At 41.3% G+C, this 19,800-nt stretch overlaps 1 long non-coding RNA gene across 1 annotated transcript in view; it reads right to left on the bottom strand.

Moving 5' to 3' along the window:
• Positions 1-19,800, bottom strand: part of LOC142153003 (uncharacterized) — a 121,346-nt gene that overhangs the window by 11,729 nt on the left and 89,817 nt on the right. Inside the window, exon 2 of the long non-coding RNA XR_012691424.1 lies at positions 16,101-16,183. This is a non-coding gene — a long non-coding RNA (uncharacterized LOC142153003). The remainder of the gene's footprint in view (positions 1-16,100; positions 16,184-19,800) is intronic.

The raw sequence follows: 19,800 nt of genomic DNA, 5'->3' as shown, positions 1-19,800 counted from the left end.
TATGTCTGTCTGTACCTGTAGCTGCATTTTCTGAGTAAAATTGCCTTAGTTGGTGCGAAAGGCATCCTATAGCAGGCACCAATTAGCATCACTTTAGGATTGTTCTGGGAACACCTTCCAAAATGTGCACCTGTGTAACACTACCCTGTTGATGAACACCTGTTGATGTTCTCTAGAATTGCTTGTTACACTAAACTAAATCTCTTTTTCCATTTGGATGCTGACTCTGACGCTATCCTGCTCATGTCCAGCTATCTCCTACAATTCATAAGGAGCTAAATACTTCCCCTGTGTCACATTCTATTATTATTAATGTCTATTCGATCTAGACACCCACAAGAAGTCACTAGCCTCTTCCTCCCAGCCATGGCTTTCCTTGGCACTTTATCGTCCTGTACTCCTACCTGCAAATAAAACCACAGCTTTTATTTATAGCTAAATGTCATTTCTTTTTTGTGTTACATTAATGAAGTCGAGGACATATGGCGTCTGCATTCACAACAGCAGTAATAAAAATAACACTTATGGAATGTGCGCGTATTATCACCATCCATGGGTATTATTAGCTGAGTAAGCAAATCATTGCAACTAAAGTCATAGCATTTGGTAACCACTAAATTTAAAGACATTCTTGAATAAAATAAGTGTCTTCCCTTGTCCAGGAAGCTTTGATTGACGGGTACTAAGTCACGCTTTTAATATAATGTGGCAACTGGTGGTGCTGGTCAACCTAAGTCTGTAAAGAATGTTTAATTTTATCTTGGCTAAGCTTGAGATAAAGAGGACAATGAAGCATTAAAAAGTCTTATGTGCTGCATTATTTTCTCAATTTTCTTACTCAAGATGCTACCAAAACTCTAATCCAGTCCCCTCATCTCCCACCTTGAATACTGCAACCTTCTCCGATCTGGCAGTCCCCTCACTATCATCATAAACATTTATTTATATAGCGCCAGCTAATTCCGTAGCGCTTTACAATTGGGAACAAACATTAATAATACAATACTGGGTAATACATACAGACAGAGAGGTAAGAGAACCCTGCTCGCAAGCTTACAATCTATAGGACAATGGGAGTTAGAAACACAAGGGCATGTGCTACATCATATTGCACAATGGACCAGCCAGACTAGAGGAAAGTCTTACTGTGCGAGGGAGGGAATTCCACAAAGTAGGTGCAGCCCGGAAAAAATCCTGTAACCGAGAATGGGAGGATGTGATGAGAGTGGAGGAGAGACGCAGTTCTTGTGCAGAACGGAGGTGTCGAGTAGGGAGATATTTCGAGACAAGTGAGGAAATGTATGTTGGTGCAATTTTGTTGATGGCCTTGTATGTTAGTACAAGAATTTTATATTGGATTCGTGGAAATACAGGCAGCCAATGTAGAGACTGACAAAGTGGCTCAGCAGAGGAATAACGGTTTGTAAGGAAAATCAGTCTAGCTGCTGCGTGCAAAATAGATTGTAGGGGTTCAAGCAGGCCCGGCGCTCCCATTAGGCAAGGTTAGGCACTTGCCTAGAGCGCCGGGCTCTGGAGGGCGCCACAGAATACTAAAAGACTTTAAAACTGTGCGGCGACCACTGACCATATCTGTCACGGCCGCCGCACAGCATTTAGATGCACGGGGAGGGGGGGGAGAGGCTATTTTGTCACCACCGCCGCCTCTCTGCTCTGTCTCCTCCCCTCCACTTACTAGTGTCAGTGAGTGGACGGGAGGAGACGGAGCAGAGAGGCGGCGGTGGTGAGACAAGGTAAGGAGAGGAGGGCGGCGATTTTTGCGGAGGGGGGGCACCGCTTTTTAAAAAATGCCTAGGGCGCCGTGGACCCTAGCACCGGCCCTGGGTTCAAGTCTGACTTTGGGAAGACCAGTAAGGAGGGAATTGCAATAGTCGATGCGGGAGATGATGAGTGCATGAATTAATGTTTTTGCGGTGTCTTGTGTCAGATATGTGCGTATTCTGGAAATGTTCTTTAGGTGTATGTAACATGATTTAGATATAGAGTTGATGTGGGGAATAAACGACAGTTGTGAATCAAGGATTACACCTAGGCAACGAGCTTGCGGGGTGGGATTTATGGTCATGTTATCGACAGAAATAGAAATGTCTGGCAGGAAGCTTCTGTTCTTGGGTGGGAATATTATTAATTCAGTTTTTGAAAGATTGAGTTTGAGTTGGCAAGAGGACATCCAAGATGAAATGGCAGAAAGACAGTCAGTAACGCGAGACAATACAGATGGTGAAAGATCAGGAGAGGATAGATAGATTTGTGTATCATCCGCATAGAGATGATACTGAAATCCAAAGGCGCTTATTAGGTTTCCAAGAGAAGTGGTGTAGATAGAGAATAGCAGAGGACCTAGGACTGAGCCTTGTGGTACTCCAACTGATAAAGGAAGCGGAGCAGAGGTGGATCCAGAGAAATTAACACTGAAAGAGCGATTAGATAGGTAGGATGAGAACCAGGATAGGACAGTGCCTTCAAGACCTAGGGATTGCAGCGTTTGTATGAGGAGAGAGTGGTCAACAGTGTCAAATGCAGTAGAGAGATCCAGGAGAATTAGAAGAGAGTATTGGTTATTATTTTTTGCTGTGATCAAATCATTGACAACTTTGGTCAGCGCTACTTAACCATCTATCCACGGTTCAATCCATCTAAATGCTGCAGCCAGACTGCTCTTCTTCTCTCACTGCTACACATCTGCTGCACCTCTTTGCAAATTCCTACTCTGGTTCACTGCGTCCTGCAGAATCCAATTCAAATTACTCACCCTTGCCTACAAAGCCTTCAACACCACCCCTTCATACATCTCAAATATCACATACTTGCCAACATTGGCAAGTTGTTTCCCGGGAGGCAGGTGAGTGTGTGGGGGGCGGGGCTTGAAGAATTGTGTCATTAGCCCCGCGCCCAAACTAATCAGTATTTTGAACCAATAAAAACAGAACGGGGTCACGATGAGGAATGCACGACGTCACAAAGCCCCATCCCCTCTGTTTAACAGAGCTGGCCCGGGATCAGGGAGAATTACTTGCTCTCCCAGGAGTCCGGGAGGACTCCCAGAAATTCCTGAGTCTCCCGGACATTCCGGAAGAGTAGGCAACTATGAAATATCATATAAATATACTCGCTCTCTTAGATCTACCTCTGACTTGTGCCTTGCCTCATCTCTGGTAACCACAGATCACTCCTGCCTACAAGACTTCTCCAGTGCTGCTCCCCACTTATAGCATTCAAGCTCTTCATATCTTTAGATGCTCTTTCAAATCCCATCTCTTTATAAGAGCTTACATGACTCTCACATATACTACTGACACTAATGCACCCTATCCCAATCTTCACTCTGATCAACATTCGCTTCTCTTGTTTCAACTGTGTCCTCTTCCACTTAGAATGTCCGCTCTATCAAGAGTAAGGCTCTCCCTACCCTCTGTTTTCAGGCCTGTATTTATTTTGTCTACCTTGTATGTCCCTGTCTTTTGTATGTCCCTGTTTTTGTATGTCCTGTTTTCCCCAATGTGCAACGCCTTGCAAAACAACGATAATGATAGTAACAAATCTGCTAAAAGAATAGATATCTACTTTAGATCCAGATAGTGTCAAAAGCTTTGGCGCTCGGTAATTAGGTATATTTAACTGGATTGAATCCCTGCCCCTAAACAACCAACATATTTCATTGCTCAATAAACCTTTCTCCCCAGCTACGGTAATGTATACAGGTCCATGAGGCTCCTGACCAGTGTACAATTCACCATAAGCAGAAAGAAATAAAAAAAAAAAATAGTAACAGACACATACGTCATCCCCATCTTCACCTTGCTCGCACCAAGTAACCAGTCATTTCAAGGGCCAGAACTCTCTTTATATTTGCTCTGCTACAAGTTCTAGTTGGAAATGGTTTGAATTTATTTCCAGCATTTTCTCTGTATCTGATTGGTTGGCTTGGTCATCCCATAACCATCGGCTGAAAAGATGGTGACTCTGCATCCTCCATAGAGATCTATGAACACTGCCGGTCCTGAGTGCAGACACACTGCAGAATTGTGACAACATTTTTCCGTCGCTGAACGAGAATTTTAGTCCGGTTTAAAATTCAAATCAAACAATACGATGAGCTTTGGAACGATAGTCGTTCATCGTTGGAGTGTACATACTAATGTCACATCGAGCTGAACGGTCGTTTATCGGGTGATTGATCCGATAATCAGTTGAAAACCCTGTAGTGTGTACCCAGCCTTACGGTGTAATCTAATGCTGGCCTGTTCTTTTTCTTTTTCCTCTCTGTCGCTCTGAAACTATAAACTCCTCTTATACAGAGTCAGTATATTCCTTTATAAAATTCAAATAATTATTCCTGCTACATACATTTGCAATAGAGATAAAAGGTGTGTGTCTACAAAACTGAAAGGGAGACTTGTAGCTGTATATCACAATAAACCCTCTGGTCACTGACGTGTGGTCAGCCATTCACTGGGATTTCTGTCCATTCACCTTAGGCTGGGTACACGCTACAAAAACCTTTGACTAACTTGTTATCATTAACAATTTTACAAACGACTGACATTCTAATCAGTCTGCCGATTCATGTGTACACAATATACATGATTAACCTTCAGATCTCAGTTCTTCATTTAGTCCAAGAGCTGTGTAGTCGGTCATTCCTGTCACACTAATTATAACACACAAAATAAACTTTGACTTTTCCACAATGTCATTATAAATTTCGTTAGCTTCTGGGACTCTGAAATTAAATATTCAGTCTCAGAACAAATGGACGAATTCCGCCTACAGCGCTCTCTACATTTAACACCATAGACACAGTGACAGGTTCCTCTGAGCAGACAGTCCTGTGAGTGCATACACACTGCAGGATCGGATGGTGATTGGAAAGAGATTTATAGTTCTGCTGAACATACAAATGAAACGACGATCAGTACTTTAGAATGACTGTCGTTCATCATACAAGTATTCACGCTAATGCGATATTGGGCCAAACTGTCGTTTTTTGGGTGTTTGGCCCGATAATTGGCTGACAAACCCGTAGTGTGTACACAGCACTAGTCAAAAGACATATCTAAATCAAGACATATTACATTTCTTAATATACTTATATATTAGTCATTTATCATGGTCTATCATTTGTGTGTCCCAGATTTTTGTTAGAGAATGATCCTGCCTTTAGATATGAACCTATGCCTTTTCTTTTGAATGCATACTCCCATAGGGCCTCATTTAGAGTCGGACGCAAAGTCCATTTCAGGCGCATCCTGCACATTTCCACTGATGGGGCATGCGCAGTAAGCAACAGTTCCCTGCAGCTCTGTCTGCTTTTCAGGCGCAGTGTACACTGTGACAGCTTGCGTCTCAGTACGAGGGAAAGGGTGGAACACGGAGTTATGTAGACGTGACTGAATAATTCAGATACTATGGGCGTCTACCCGCAAAAACTAACCAAGACGCAGGCGGAACACACGTCAAACGACTGAAAAAGTGCGGCAGGAATTAGGTGGCGCAAATAGTTAGCTAGCTGCAGGAACTGGTCGCAGCTCAGTAAGGTATTACGAGTGGGACGCAACTGGGGTTGCATGCCGCTTGTAATACCCTACGAAGCTGCGGCACACTCCCTCTCCTACTCTTTCATGTAAGTCTTAGACGCACATTGCGTCCGACTCTAAATGAAGCCCACAGTGTCATGGGCTTAACTATTGGGGCGACGGGACTAGTAGTTGCCCATGTTCCTCTGTCCCTGCTTCCCTTGAAGATTTTTGCATGTTCATATAATGTTTGGGTTTTCTCTAGGAACTCATTCTGGAAGGTTATTTGGTTTCTGACAAAATTGGTCAGAAATTAGATTGTCAGCTCCACTGAGACAGGGACTGATGTGATTGAATAACATTTTCTGATTTTATAGTGCTGCGGAATATGTTAGTTAAATGAAGGATAATAATTATAGCCACTCCACCCCACTTATTTACAATAGAGATTAAAGTAACGCATATACTTTGTCAGAATAGACACAGAGGGGCATATTCAATTGTCGGCGGAAACGCAGAAAATCTCGCGGCGCGCGCACTATTACCGTTAGCGTAAAAAACGTTTTTACGGTACTTTTCTCGCTGGATTTCAGCTTGCAGCTCCTTGAGCCGCGAGCTGAAATCCAGCTTACTATTACCGTAATAATGGTAATAGTTTTAACGCCGCGGGGAATTCAAAGAATTGAATATGCCCCATAGAATAGAAATGGGATACACAAACTAATCTGCTCTTTGTCTTTCCCCTGAAACCTGGAGTTTGTTCTTAAACTTGAATATTTTTTATACTTAACATTTTTGGAAAATTTATTCAACAATTAAAATAAAGAAAATTAAATGAAGCGCATTACTTCAAGCATCCCATTGTACTTATTTCCATTATTTTGGATCATCCACCTTGTAATATTAGACAGGGAGTATTGCATTGTGTTGCTCATATTCTATGTCTAGTTTGGCTAAAGGAATGTGTGAAGAATTTTATTTCCAGAGATTGCTTCATAGAACCTGTAAATAAAAGTCAGACAGATGAATCATATTCTAATTGTCATCTGATGATTTTCGTGAGAAATAACTTCACATAAAGAGCAATGTTACTTCATTATGTTATTATAGACTTAGTGAAACATAAAGATTAGATTTACAAAAATGAAGTGAGGATGTTACCCACAGCAACCAATCAAATTCTAGTTATTTATTTAATACATTCTAGAAAATGACAACTAGAATCTGATTGGTTGCTCCTGTATACCTTTTTAGAACCTTTAATAAATGTAAATCTTTTTTATAGATGAAGGGAATGTTATGAGCTTTTTGTCGCTATCCAATAACGATTGTCGAATCTCGAATTGTGTTTCCAACGCACAAAGATTTATTCTCAAAAAGTAGCAGTAGATATATCTTAGCGAAATAATAGTAAGTACAGCCGTTACTTATCGCAGGCGCTCTGGATCCAGTGAACAGTCATTCAGGTCTGAAGTCTGTGGTCTAGGTGACTGAACTCTGGATGAGGAGCTGCTGCTTATATGCAAACAGAGATACAGTAAAACAATGCAAAGGTGTGGCTTGCTTCTATTGGTCCAGGTTTCAGGAGGGTCCAGGGGGTTGTAGTTCATTGGCTAGTTTATGCTCAGGAATCCAAAGGAGGGGGTCATCTCTCCAGGGGATGAGCTCTGATCTTCCCGCCAAGATTACTCATCATAATAGTCCATAATTCCTTAACATTAATAACTTGCGTATGCACTCTGCGATTCCTTCGCAGAGTGAACCGGACAGTTGCAAATGCGAAGAGGATTAGTATGATACCACACATGACTAGATTCCTTCAACGAGTACCATATGTTTTACTGATATGCCTTTAACTTATGATATTACATATAAATACTACTATATTTCGACATAAATGACTATGTGTTGCAACTACCATTAATGTGTACTATTTTACAAGTGTGCGTGTTTGTGCGAATGTATGTAAAAGACTAAATACTGTTGCTGCCACGTGTTGCAGCTGCCAAGTTTGTTCGATTTTAATTGAAATGACTTTATCCAATTTGCTGACTTCGACAGGAAGTACAAAGCATGTTAGATAAAGAGACAGTAACTACAACTTTCTTTTTTACATTTCCTTTCCTTTCTTTCTCTAAAAACTATTTTGTGTAGTCTCTAAGGCTCATTTACGGACGGTAAAAAATGCAGACTATCGCTGCTTATGCATACTTGCCAACTCTCCCGGAATGTCCGGGAGACTCCCGCATTTTGTGAGAGTCTCCCGGACTCCCGGGCGAGTGTGGCAATCTCCCGAATTCTGCCCACTTCACTAGGAAGTGCCCCACTTCCTAGTGAAGTGGGCAGAATTAGATCCCAAACGCCGCGATTCCCGGTGAATCGCGGCGTTTGGCCCCGCCCCCGCTGTCAAATGACGCAATTTGCGTCATGACGTCACAGGGGGCGGGGCCGAAATGACGCGATTTCGGCCACCCCGCCCCTTCACGCCCCCCTCCACTGGCTGGCTCCCGGAAGGGAGCTGAAGAAAGTAGGTAAGTATGTGCTTATGTATCATCATCATTTATGTATGTGGGCAAATGTGTCTGCCTGGCACAGTTTTAGGTGCACACTGACCTCTTGGTCTGTGACAACCCCCCCCCCCCCCCTCCCCTATACCTCTTTTCATTCATTTAAACCTTTCTCAACTATATGTTAAATTAAATATGAGAAATAAGCCCCCCTCCACTGTACCGTTCCCCCCCACTCAGTCCCTTTCCACCCTAATTTTATGTTTATCTACTTCTTAAAAATCTGATCAAAAGCCTTTCTTTTCTCCCTTTACCCTTTCCTCTTTTACCCTATCCCCCTTTAATTTTTAAAATAGTCCTTTTTTGTATTTCTACTGTTTGTTTCATTTTTTAATATATTGTTCAGTAATTCATCATCAACACTGATTTATATAGCGCCACCAAATTCCGCAGCACTTTGCAATTGTTATATTAGACTCATTGACCTACTGTTATAATATGTCTTTGCCTGATCATGCAAAATTAGAAAACACACAAAAAAATGAGAGTGAGGGGACATGGTAACTACATTTATTACGTGTCATTTTTATGTGTTTGAAGCTTTTTATTAATGCATCTCATTAAAAATACTGGATGAGATTGGAAAGATCAAGCCCTTTGGACGGGCAAATAATCCAGTGCCTCCTCCCACAAAGCAGGGTACCCCCCCTAAACGCATCCCCTAATCTCGTCCTGCAAAAATAAAGTGTCATTATTTCATGTGGGTGCAAACTAGGACCACTCATGTGCATGATCCGTACTGAGCAAGGAATGCACCTAATTCCAATGTTTGCACCTCCGTAGATGCTGCCGTCCTAGGCCACAAATCTATGTACTTGATGTAATGGTTTATTTGCACAAATATAGGTACATGCAAAATAGTATTTGTTATATGGGTTTGTATTGTTACACTGTCATGAGCCTTAGTGAGATTGATTATACACAACGTGACATGCAGGAGTGGTCCTTGGTGGTCCTACATCCCCTTCACTATTTGGAATCTATATATATATATATATATATATATATATATATATATATATATATACACTTTAATTTATCTGTGAATTATTCCATATATGTCTAAGACACATAGTAAACATGTAGGACATTGCTGGTCACTTGTAACTTGGCTTCTGTAACTCTTGTACAAGTTATATCCTATTGTTTGCTGAATGACATTTAATTGCCATTTCAGTTGCATAATGAGTACTTCCCCCAGTCATCTGAGCCCATAGAGTGGGTGGCAATGAAACCAATTGAAGGGATAATGGTTTTTTAAACCCAGTTATGCAATCTGAAACTATTTCCAATCCCAAATAGCACAACCAGTGGACGCATGATTCCTCTTGAGGTCGACCTATTTTTGCCAATTGATATGGGCAATACACCAATTTCTTTTCTTTTCTTCCTTTTTAAATCTGCAATTTGTGGTATATTTTTTTTTCCTTTTTTAAATGGTGACAGTGACGTAGCAGCAGATCAAAATCTAAACCAGATTCCACCAGATATCTTCCCACTGTTAAAGAAATTTAGCCGAAACTGAACATTTTGTTGTGGGTGGAGTTTAATGAGTTTTGCTATAATACAGTATTGTACAGTACTTTTCCTGGGGTTTGCTGTCATCCCCCAATCAGGCAGTTCCTACAGTCCACAGTTGTCAATTCCCCGATGTCCCTCACATGAATTTTCCATTCATGTGAGGGACATCGGCAACACTATTGTGTGACTGAAAAGAAACCACCTTGCTGAGGGAGTTGTGCATGGCTGGACCTTCAGAGTCCTTAGGAACACACCAGGTTGGTGGGCAATGCTGGATCCCATAAATAGAGAAAGGGCGTTTGCCCATAGTCAATGTACAGTAAGGGCTTGCTAATTTCCAGCGCAGGCAGCCAGGCACTACCAGACAGGGGGGAAGGGGTAAACTAGGGGAGAAATTTTCCCAGACCTCCGACTGGCAGGGTTCCACAAAATTGTCTTGTACCCCATTCATACTGCACCAAAATCCCGGGTTTTTGCCGGGGCGAGCTCAAACGACAGGGATTTATCGAGGGGTAATTCCCGGGTCGGACCCGGGTTGCCTGCACTATGAATGGTGCAACCCGGGTTGTCTCTGGAGGATGATGTCATCGGTGGGAGCCCGTGGAAGATTCGAGAAGGAGAAGAACACACTAGTAAACATGAACTCTGGGCTACACAAAAGTGAGTCGTTGGCCATGATGAAAGGTAATGTGGTAAACAATCACCACCCACTTTTGCATCATCTTTATGCATCAAAAAACCAGTCACCTTTCAATGACATCACCATTTTTCAGCCAATGAAAACTGCTCTGGTGATGACTCCCACAAAATGCCAGGGCACAGACTTGTGCAGTATGAATGGGGTCAACCCGGGAAATTCCCGGGTCCGAGGTGCAGTATGAATGGTGTTTCTGAGCTGGGACGCTCCGAGCCCCGGAAAAAACCCGGCTTGAAAAACCCGGGATATTGCCGGGGCGGCAGTATGAAAGCGGTATTACAGAAATCCTTGGACTAGGACTTTCTGTGGTGTTTCCTAACATCACAATTGCTTTGCGCTTTTTCAGTGTGCTGCAGAATGTGAAAAACTATCATCGTTTAACTATGGGGCAAGAGCAATTGAATGGGCAGACCATGCTCACTATTAACTGTGACAGGGCACGAAGCTTGGGTTAGTCTAATTTGATTGCTGCGATTGCAGAAAAAAAAAGCTAGAAAGGCACTTCTAATTTGACATCTCCAATAATCTAGTACATCAGTATATGTATACAGTATTTTATTTGTAAATTTTAATAACATTAAGCATTAAAAACAATTTAAAATGCATTTTTAATGGGGAGTTTTAATGAAAGAGGGGGTGGGGGGGCCCTTTAATTTGGATTTCCCTGATCCTCTATTAACCTCTGAAAGGGCCTGCATGCAGTAGTGTCCGATTCAAGTTCTGGGCATCTCTAAAGTACTTGTTTTTCAACCGTACATCTTGCTCTAGCTACAGGTCTAGTCTAAGTGCCGATTACTAGTGATGACGGCTGTGTATGCATGCTATAACATGTGTTTGCAATCAGGAGCAACTGTAAAAATGTATTTAATGTACAGTAGACATTCATAACATACTAATAAATGTATCTCATGGAAATAACGAATAAAAAATACTTATTTTTTAATGTTTTGTCATTAATTAATTATTAACAGGTTATATTAGTTGATATATAATTATATATCTTTTTTTCCTGTGTGGTCTTTTGTGATTTTATAATCCACATTTGTATTGTATGTATACGGTAGTGTCCTGTCTAGAGCGTACCTAGACTCGTATCCATCACCACATGTATTTTCCTTGTTGAATTCTGGAGTACATACACCTGATTGCCTTAAGAAATCAGGCCCTATATGTTTTGTACAGTAAGAAACAGTGAGGATATCGGTCTCCTGTGAGGCTCTGTGACTGAAGTATTCAGTCTTCTGCTGCAGTATGCTATTATCTACTGCAGACTGACGACGTGGTGGGTATTTAGAAGCCCCCAAAACATTCCACTTTTCCTTCTGAAAAATTCCTGTGGGTACCCGCATTTTTTGCCCTGCCGGTAGCTTGTGAAGCCTGTGCTAAATGTATCTGGGTCTAAGATTTCTGTGCCTTAATTCAAGCAGCAGATGTTTTTACTGTAAATGTAATCTTTGTCATAGTTGTACCAGTCTATTTGTGATGTCTCCATCTGGAAATAGACAACAGTCATAAGTGTCTTAGGGGCACATTTATCATTGATCGGCAGAAATGAGAAATAGTTATCAATCCTTATCGCATGGATAAGGATTGATCTATTTCTCAAATTTATTAAAAATGGAACACAGAAACAGCAGTTCCGAAAAACTGCTGTTTCTGTGATAAAAAAAAATCACACTTACCTCCCTCTTTGGGACGCGCTGTCTCTAGGATCTCCTCCACGTCATCTTCGTTCCTCTTCTTCTTTCCATTGCGCATGTGCAGTTCCACAAAGATCCCGGTCTGTCTGCAATTCTGCAAGCGGTGAGTGACAGGGAGGGATCATGTGATCCCTCCACACATGCACTGTCCAGCTCTGCTCTTCGGAGCAGAGCTGACAGCATTGGGTTTTTTAATTTCTGATAATGTACGCTAGCTTCAGCTGGCGTACATTATCAAGACAAGTTTCCGAAAAAAATGTTTTTTCGGAACTTGTTAGATTGCAGCTGGGTGCAGTCACCATACTGTTGAATGGTGACTGCTCCCAAAAACGAAGAGGAGTGCAAAGCAGCAGATATCCATGATATCTACTGCGATGCACCCTTAATAAATTTGCGGAGGACACGGAGGCACCTTAATTACCCAGTAAAAGCACTATCGTGCTTTCTTAAATATGCCCCTTAGTCCCATTTTATGACAACACTGCAACCAATCGGATATCAGCTTTCATTAGTGCAAAAGTCACCAAAGCTAACACTTGATTGCTTGATATGGATTGCAGTACACCATGCTTGTTGAACCCTGTTATTAAATGAGTCCCATTATGTGTATTTTTTTTTTTTTAATTGCTCCATAAACATCAAAGTTTAGGCGTAGATTTAGCAAACCTTCTAAAAAGTAAAAGTGGAGGTGTTGCCGGTAGCAACCAATCAGGTTCCAGATACCATTTATCTAGTACATTCTATAAAATGATAGCTAGAATCTGATTGGTTGCTAAGGGCAACACCTCTACTTTTCTTTTTTAAAACGTTTGATAGATCTGTTCCCCAGTGATGGATCAAGGACAGTAGTAGGAAAGGATTTTACTTCATACTTGCTAACTTTTCAAACCTTCTCTTCTAGGAAATGTCAAAAAATGGCATTTCGTAGCAGGGACGGGCCTTACAGAGATCTGCTGAGTCAGACAAGACTCTGACTGTGCTACACTTGTTTCTCCTTCATCTAATCACATCAACACTTATTCTATAGTCACATTGTATTTAAATAGCAATATAGTGTTATTATAAGGGACAGCGTACCTGTAGTGTTCAGTTTATATCAGAAGTGTCAGTGGAGTTCATATCCAGTATAATATCCTTACAGTAGAGGATACATTATCCCCTATATATGGTGACATTATCGGGAAGTCCATTATCGGGAAGTCACGGGGGAATGGAGGCCCCCTTAGCCCAGGGGCCTCCATCCCCTTAATCCGGCCCTGTGTATTACGTGCATACAGGGCTGCCAAGAGGAATTCAGGGCCCCGGTACAACAAATTCATGCCCCCCCCCTTGTAGTCAAGCATGGAAAAAAAAAATTGCGTCGCCGTTTTCGGGGTTGTGGTTATGCATTTGGGGGCATGGCAAATGCACCGTTGGGACGTGGCTAACATCAAAATCACTAGGCTCTCAATTCGCCGGAACGTCACATATGTCCTGCATTAGGTATCGCTGTGATTAGCAATGATTCATAATGTGTGTTACTACTGCATGAGAATAAATGGACCCCTAAGGGTCAAACCTAATACCCTAACACTCCTAAACTAAAATCTAACCATTAGGTTATAGAAATAATCACATACTAGCAAGTACTAATAAATTAATAAACCATACATTTTAATAACAATATTGTCTGCTATTGCCATCTTGATATGGTGACAGTGTATGTGAATCTCTTCACCGGCAGTGCCTACCATAGGCAATATCGCACCTGCATTGCTTGATAGATAGGGAGTAGCCCTATCTCCAAAAATTATCACCAGAGATAGTTTTTTTCTTCTAAATAATAGATCATATTTGTCCACTTTCCCCGAATGTCCAGAAGACTCCAGAATTCTGGGTAGGTCTTCCGGACTCCCGGGACTGCCGGCCATTCTCCCGCATTCTGGCCACTTCCTAGTGAAGTGCGATTTGTAGTGAATTGCGTAACATGAGGAGAATCGCTGCATTGAGTGGGCAGTGTGCAGAAGTAAAAGACATACCCTGTAGTGCAAAGAGAGACACTGATAAAGCTGGATGTAGAGAGAGAGCAAGAAAGAAGGAGTACACCGATCAGTGAGAGTGTCAGCTCTGGGGACAACTGTATCATATGATACTGTGATTAAGCAACTAAGACATGTGCAGGAAGGAAAGATGCAATAAAAGTGATTCTTTATTTGACCAGAGAGATAGTGCGGAGCCCCATTCATTCGTCAACTGAAGCTGTACTGCGCCACCATGTCTGTCAGCGACACACCCAACTTTTCTTTGTTACCTAGCAGGATAAGTACCCACTGTACCTGAGAATAAGGGGATTGAGCAAATCCCGAGAGGTGAGTGTCAGGATCTCCGGACATACTGTAAGTCCCTGAGTGTATCCACCTACCCCCAACATGGACAGGGGGCTACAGTCATTTTCTAACATTAATAGCCACTTTCATTGTTCATTGTCCATTCATAGCACTGGGTATCTACTTACACCAACTTTTCTCTCACTGATTTCCTTTATTGTATAAAACATGATAAATGGGTGAAATAAACATCTGTTTTTCAGGGCACAGCAGAATGTTGGAAGGGACTAGCCCAGCACGTAACTGCTGTATTTCTGTTCAGCGCTGGGATAAGTGGCAGTTCTGTTCTAATTTTACTGCAATGATCCCAAGGTATGTGCACAGTGGCAGATACGTGATTTTGTCTCAGGCTGTACAACATCAAAGGAATACCGTGCATGTCTATCAATCAAAATCTATCATCCTGGATGGAAACGCTGGCATACTTTCCCAGCAGTTAATTTCATTTCCATGTGATTTAAGGTTAGTGCTAGACAAGCAGCATTGTCACGCCAAGGGATGCTTCATACAGCAACAGGAGTCAAGTCATCATTGCTGACATCCCAAGCATACATTTCACTGATTGGTCGGTGATAATGGCTTCATGTAGCTATCTGCAACAACAACCCAGTTTTGCAGTGGTTTTTAAAGAGCAAGCACACCTGCTAAAATTGAAATAACAATAATATATGGAAATCTGTGTGTTATTAAACCAAATAAAATGTGTGAAAACAATTGAAGTGTCCATACTTAACTAAATATGTCCTGCTTTAAATGTGTATCAGCCCTTTGGAGAAAACAGTTTACAAAGCACTGCATAGGAGGAGGGGGTGGGGTGATTTTGAATCACTGCAGAGCAAGGCAGATTCCAGAATCTGAGTGACAGAGTTGCAGTCTTCTAGGTAACAGAAATGGTCTGTAAAGTGTACAGATTGGTAGATTCATACATTCAGTGGAGATTTATGATAAGTCTGAACAGAGTGTTATAGCTTTGTGCATGAGCATCATTTTTTTTATGTCCTTTAAATAGTCAGTGATTATATGTGTAGCCTACTTCAAAGGCTGCTTAACTTGTACAACATGACACAACAAATTATTTTCTGCAGTGTACTTCCATGATCTACCGCATGGCTCTCCTTTGAATGTATTTATCCCCTCTTAGCCCTCACCCACCAGGTCCCCCCCCCCAGTTCACTTTTGCCCCCTCTCCCATGTCTCTATTAAAAATTTGCATCACCAATTTTTGTTAACGATTTTGGCTTGACTGTAGAATTATGTGTAGTGTATATCACTGTAACCTTTCTATGTTCCTGATGCATTCAATAAATAGTATTTTAAAAAAAATACAAATATTAACTACTTTTGAGGGTATAACAGCTGTCAAGAGCAACATTCTTTCAATGTAAGTTTACAGAGAAAACAGCTGTCAGCATGAACACTCTGTACTCTGATAACCGAACATGTAGTCATTGCCTCTGTACATCACTTCTTACTCCTGCTGCACTATTATTATAGAGTGCTCTGGGAGATGACTTAATTCCTCCTGTCTGAGCCATTTTTACAGTATTTGATACATCCCTATACCTAGGAATTATCACAATATCAGTCCCCTAGACTACTTTAGATCTTTTTATGCTTGTTACAATATGATTACCGCTTTTCATGCTGTGCAAGATAGGGTTAGGGAAAATGATGTAGGCTTTTGGACAACTAAATTAGAAGCGTTTGACTCCAACCTTATAATCCTATTGTTTTTTACTGGCACACAAGGCACAGGTGGGGCACAAGGTCACTCCTGCCTGATTCTATAGATACATTCCTGAAAAGCAAGGATGGGAAAAAAAATACAGAGTATTCAGTAAAATATGCTGGAGGTCATGTAGAATGAAATAAACTGTACATGGAAAATCCCTTTAAAGTCGAAGTATAAAGGATTGAAAATATTGTATTTTTCCTTGCAAGAATCATTTTCTGGCCTCTTGGAACACACAGTATGATTGAATTAAGGATGGTATATACTGCTATTCCTTGTGAATTCTTCTCTGTAATAAAAAATAAACTGATATAAGGGAAGAGATATAGCCAATAGTATGAGATGAATATTATGGTTATGGAAAGTTACCCCCACATAATTGTGTGGGGCATAATTAATAAGGAGGCATATCAGGCATATTAAACTGCACCAGTTTCTGCATTGATGTGATAGAACAGACAATGGCATCTGCCCCTTTGGGGTAGATTTATCAAACCTTTTAAAAAGGAAAAGTGGAGGTGTTGCCTATAGCAACCAATCAGATTCTAGCTATCACTTATCTAGTACATTCTATAAAATGATAGCTAGAATCTGATTGGTTGCTATGGGCAACACCTACACTTTTTTTTTTTTTTTAGAAGATTTAGACAATCTTCTCCTTAGTCTGTTGTTAGACTGAGTAGCAGCTAGCTCACTGTAGTGTATTATAATCACTGAAAAACTTATCGTCAACATTTAACATTAATTTATCACTGTGGCACTTGAGCATTACTCGGCTAACTACAATTACCACCACAGTACTTGATAAATATAGATATTTATCGGCTGCAGTAAAAGCATTAATAAATTGGGCGAGGATAAAGAATCCATGCCAGCATAAAATGGCTCTTCGCCCATTCATAAATACACAACTAAACATCGTTAGAGCTGTAATTAATGGCTTAATGGCTGAAGGTACGTGCCAAGCACCTAAAAGCTTCAGCAACACTGTATATTCCATCTTGGCGATCTGCTATAGAAACTGAGATCTCACACTTGCTCTACACGTGGTCCTTCCATGGTAAGGGATGTTACAATGTTCCCAAGAGGCCCAGGGCATAGGCGCGGAATTCAATTTAAAACTCTGGTTAAATTACTCACCTCAAGTTTGTTCTGTGTGACTGGGCGACCTGCTGTAATAGTAATTTACAGGAGCCTCTTTCTCCCTCACAAGATCCAGGCATTAGTATTAATGACCAGTAATATGTACAGCAGTAACAGCAATAAACCACCAACAATAATAATGCCCAATAGTATTAGTGCCCAGTAACATATCTGTAGTATCAGTAATGGCCATTATTAATCCAACAATAGTAGTAATGCCCAAACAAATTGCAACACATACAGTAATGCTCAGTAATGTGACAGCAGTAACAGCAAATGCCCATTAATAAGTCCCCAGTAATATTAGAGTACACAAGGGCAGAACAGTGCTTTGCTGGACCCCGTAGTACAGTGCGGTTCGCTGCATGCGCTCAATGGTCATGTGCCGCTTAGGAGCGGTTTTACCTCCACAGCGGAGGTAAGAGAGCAGAGCAGAGACTTTGGGGAAGTGGAAGTTTTGGAAGAGGGCGGAGTGACCCAGCATAGCTGTGCACGCCTTGCCTCTGCGCCCCTAAGCCGCCGCACCCTCTGTTGTTACGCCCCTGAGTATACAGTAATGTGATAACAGTAACCATAACAAGCAATCACAATTAGTAGTGTCCAAATATACCAGCAATAGCAGTAATGGAGTTTTTAGGGTCAAGAATAACCCCAATTCTATTTTTAAATGTTTTCTATGCCATGGTGGCCGGCTCCCTCTGCCATATCATCTTGCTGAAGTCATGAACATGAACAGAGCAGAATGAAAATGTATTTACACCAATCAGATCACACCGTTTTATGTTGGGTTTGTGATGCGGAAAAGAGGGCTGGCCACAGACAGAGCACACTCTAACTGGCTCCCCGAAAATGGGCGGGGCTTCAGAACAGGTAAGTCCCATACTCACTCTACTCGGGAGTGTATATTGAAAATGGTTATAGTTTCAAAATAGTCAAAAAATTGTATTAATACCCAATTACTCCCTGCAGCAACAGTAATGCTCAGTAATATATTAGCAGTAATGCCCTTTAAGAAGCTATCAGAAATATTAGTTCCCCTGTATAATGAAACTTAGTTTGGAAATTCCATCTATTAGTCCGAAAACGTGTATATTTTGTTTAGGTCTAACCGAAAAGATGCATAAACTAATTCGACAGCTATTGTCTACTCTCTTTATGTTGGCTTAAGTTGTCATTGTCAGAAAATGGATGGCACCAGAACGTCCATTGGTTAGAGAATGGATTGATCTGGTCAATGATACAGTTGGTCACGATAGATCCATGTAGACGAGCCGTAACAAATTAGATAAATATGAGAACATCTGGCATCATTGGCAGAAAACACCATTTGTTATTGAAAAACTACGAGAGTTGAACTGTTCCTGATGGAATATGCTGTCTGGAGAGGCACCCGGTGATTTGAAACACCATATTTAGATATATCTTGTGTTTTACTGCTATCATATAATCTGATCATGATTATTAGTCTCTCATCCAATCACAAGTGGTTTCCCACACTAGTCATGATGTGATTGGCTGAGAAGGGGACTCCCATGGACTCCTTACTTCAACAACATATCGATAGAGATGAATTGAATATTACTATTGATGTGAGGAGAAAAACTATTGCCAGTGCTATGCAGCTCCATTGATATTTTAATCCCATTACTTTCTAGAGCCCTCATTCATTTCTATAGCTCATTCATTTCAATGGAGTTTCTACAGGTAGTGCAAGAATAAATGATCCATAGAAGTCAATGGGAAAAAAAAAACCACAACACTGTTAGGAGACACTGCTGTTCAGCTCGGTGGCGGCTCGTTAAATGAGATCCGTCACTTTATTCTCTGTCCTGGCTGCTCTGACTGACAGGCAGCCTGGACACTTGTTCAGTGTTAGTGTGGTCATGTGACCACCTGAGTAGGAAGTTGAGTGGGTGGCTCATTCCTAGGAGTGTCCCTGATTGGTGGCTGGTCCTTTATAGGGCAAGGAAAACAGAGCTTCCCTGCCAGTTATAGCATTCACCACGCTGGCTGCTGTGTTCTGAACCTTGCTATTATTTGTTATTTGGATTGCTCCCTGGACTGACCCCTTGCCTGTCTCGTCAAGATCAGTTCTAATAACTTATCTAGCACACTTGGGTACATAACAAACACTGGTTAAACTGCATGTGTAAACCCCTAGTGGGTATGTATAAACTAAGTTTCCATAGACATGAATGGACTTCTTCAAGTGTCTTGACATGCTTTGAACGCACTGAAATGGAACAAGCAGCTTCCAACTACGCCTCAAAACAACCGCACTTGAAAGTGTGCATGCAAATGGATACGGATGCATTGAATAGAATAGGTTATATTTTAACATGCAGTCGCATGCTTTGCACTTTTGATAAAAATGCAAGTTATGCACAGTATTTAAACACTGGGGAATAACCAGTCTAAAGCTGCATAGGTGGGATACCCGGATAACAGAGATGCTTTGTTTACATTAGCAGATTCCAAAACTTACATATGAGCCATGACACGGGGTACATGCTCTAATCATCTATTTGAAGTTTTTTTTA

Source organism: Mixophyes fleayi, chromosome 4 (assembly GCF_038048845.1).
Source record: "Mixophyes fleayi isolate aMixFle1 chromosome 4, aMixFle1.hap1, whole genome shotgun sequence".
NCBI classification, from domain to species: domain Eukaryota; kingdom Metazoa; phylum Chordata; class Amphibia; order Anura; family Limnodynastidae; genus Mixophyes; species Mixophyes fleayi.
This window is presented reverse-complemented; position numbering and strand designations above follow the sequence as displayed.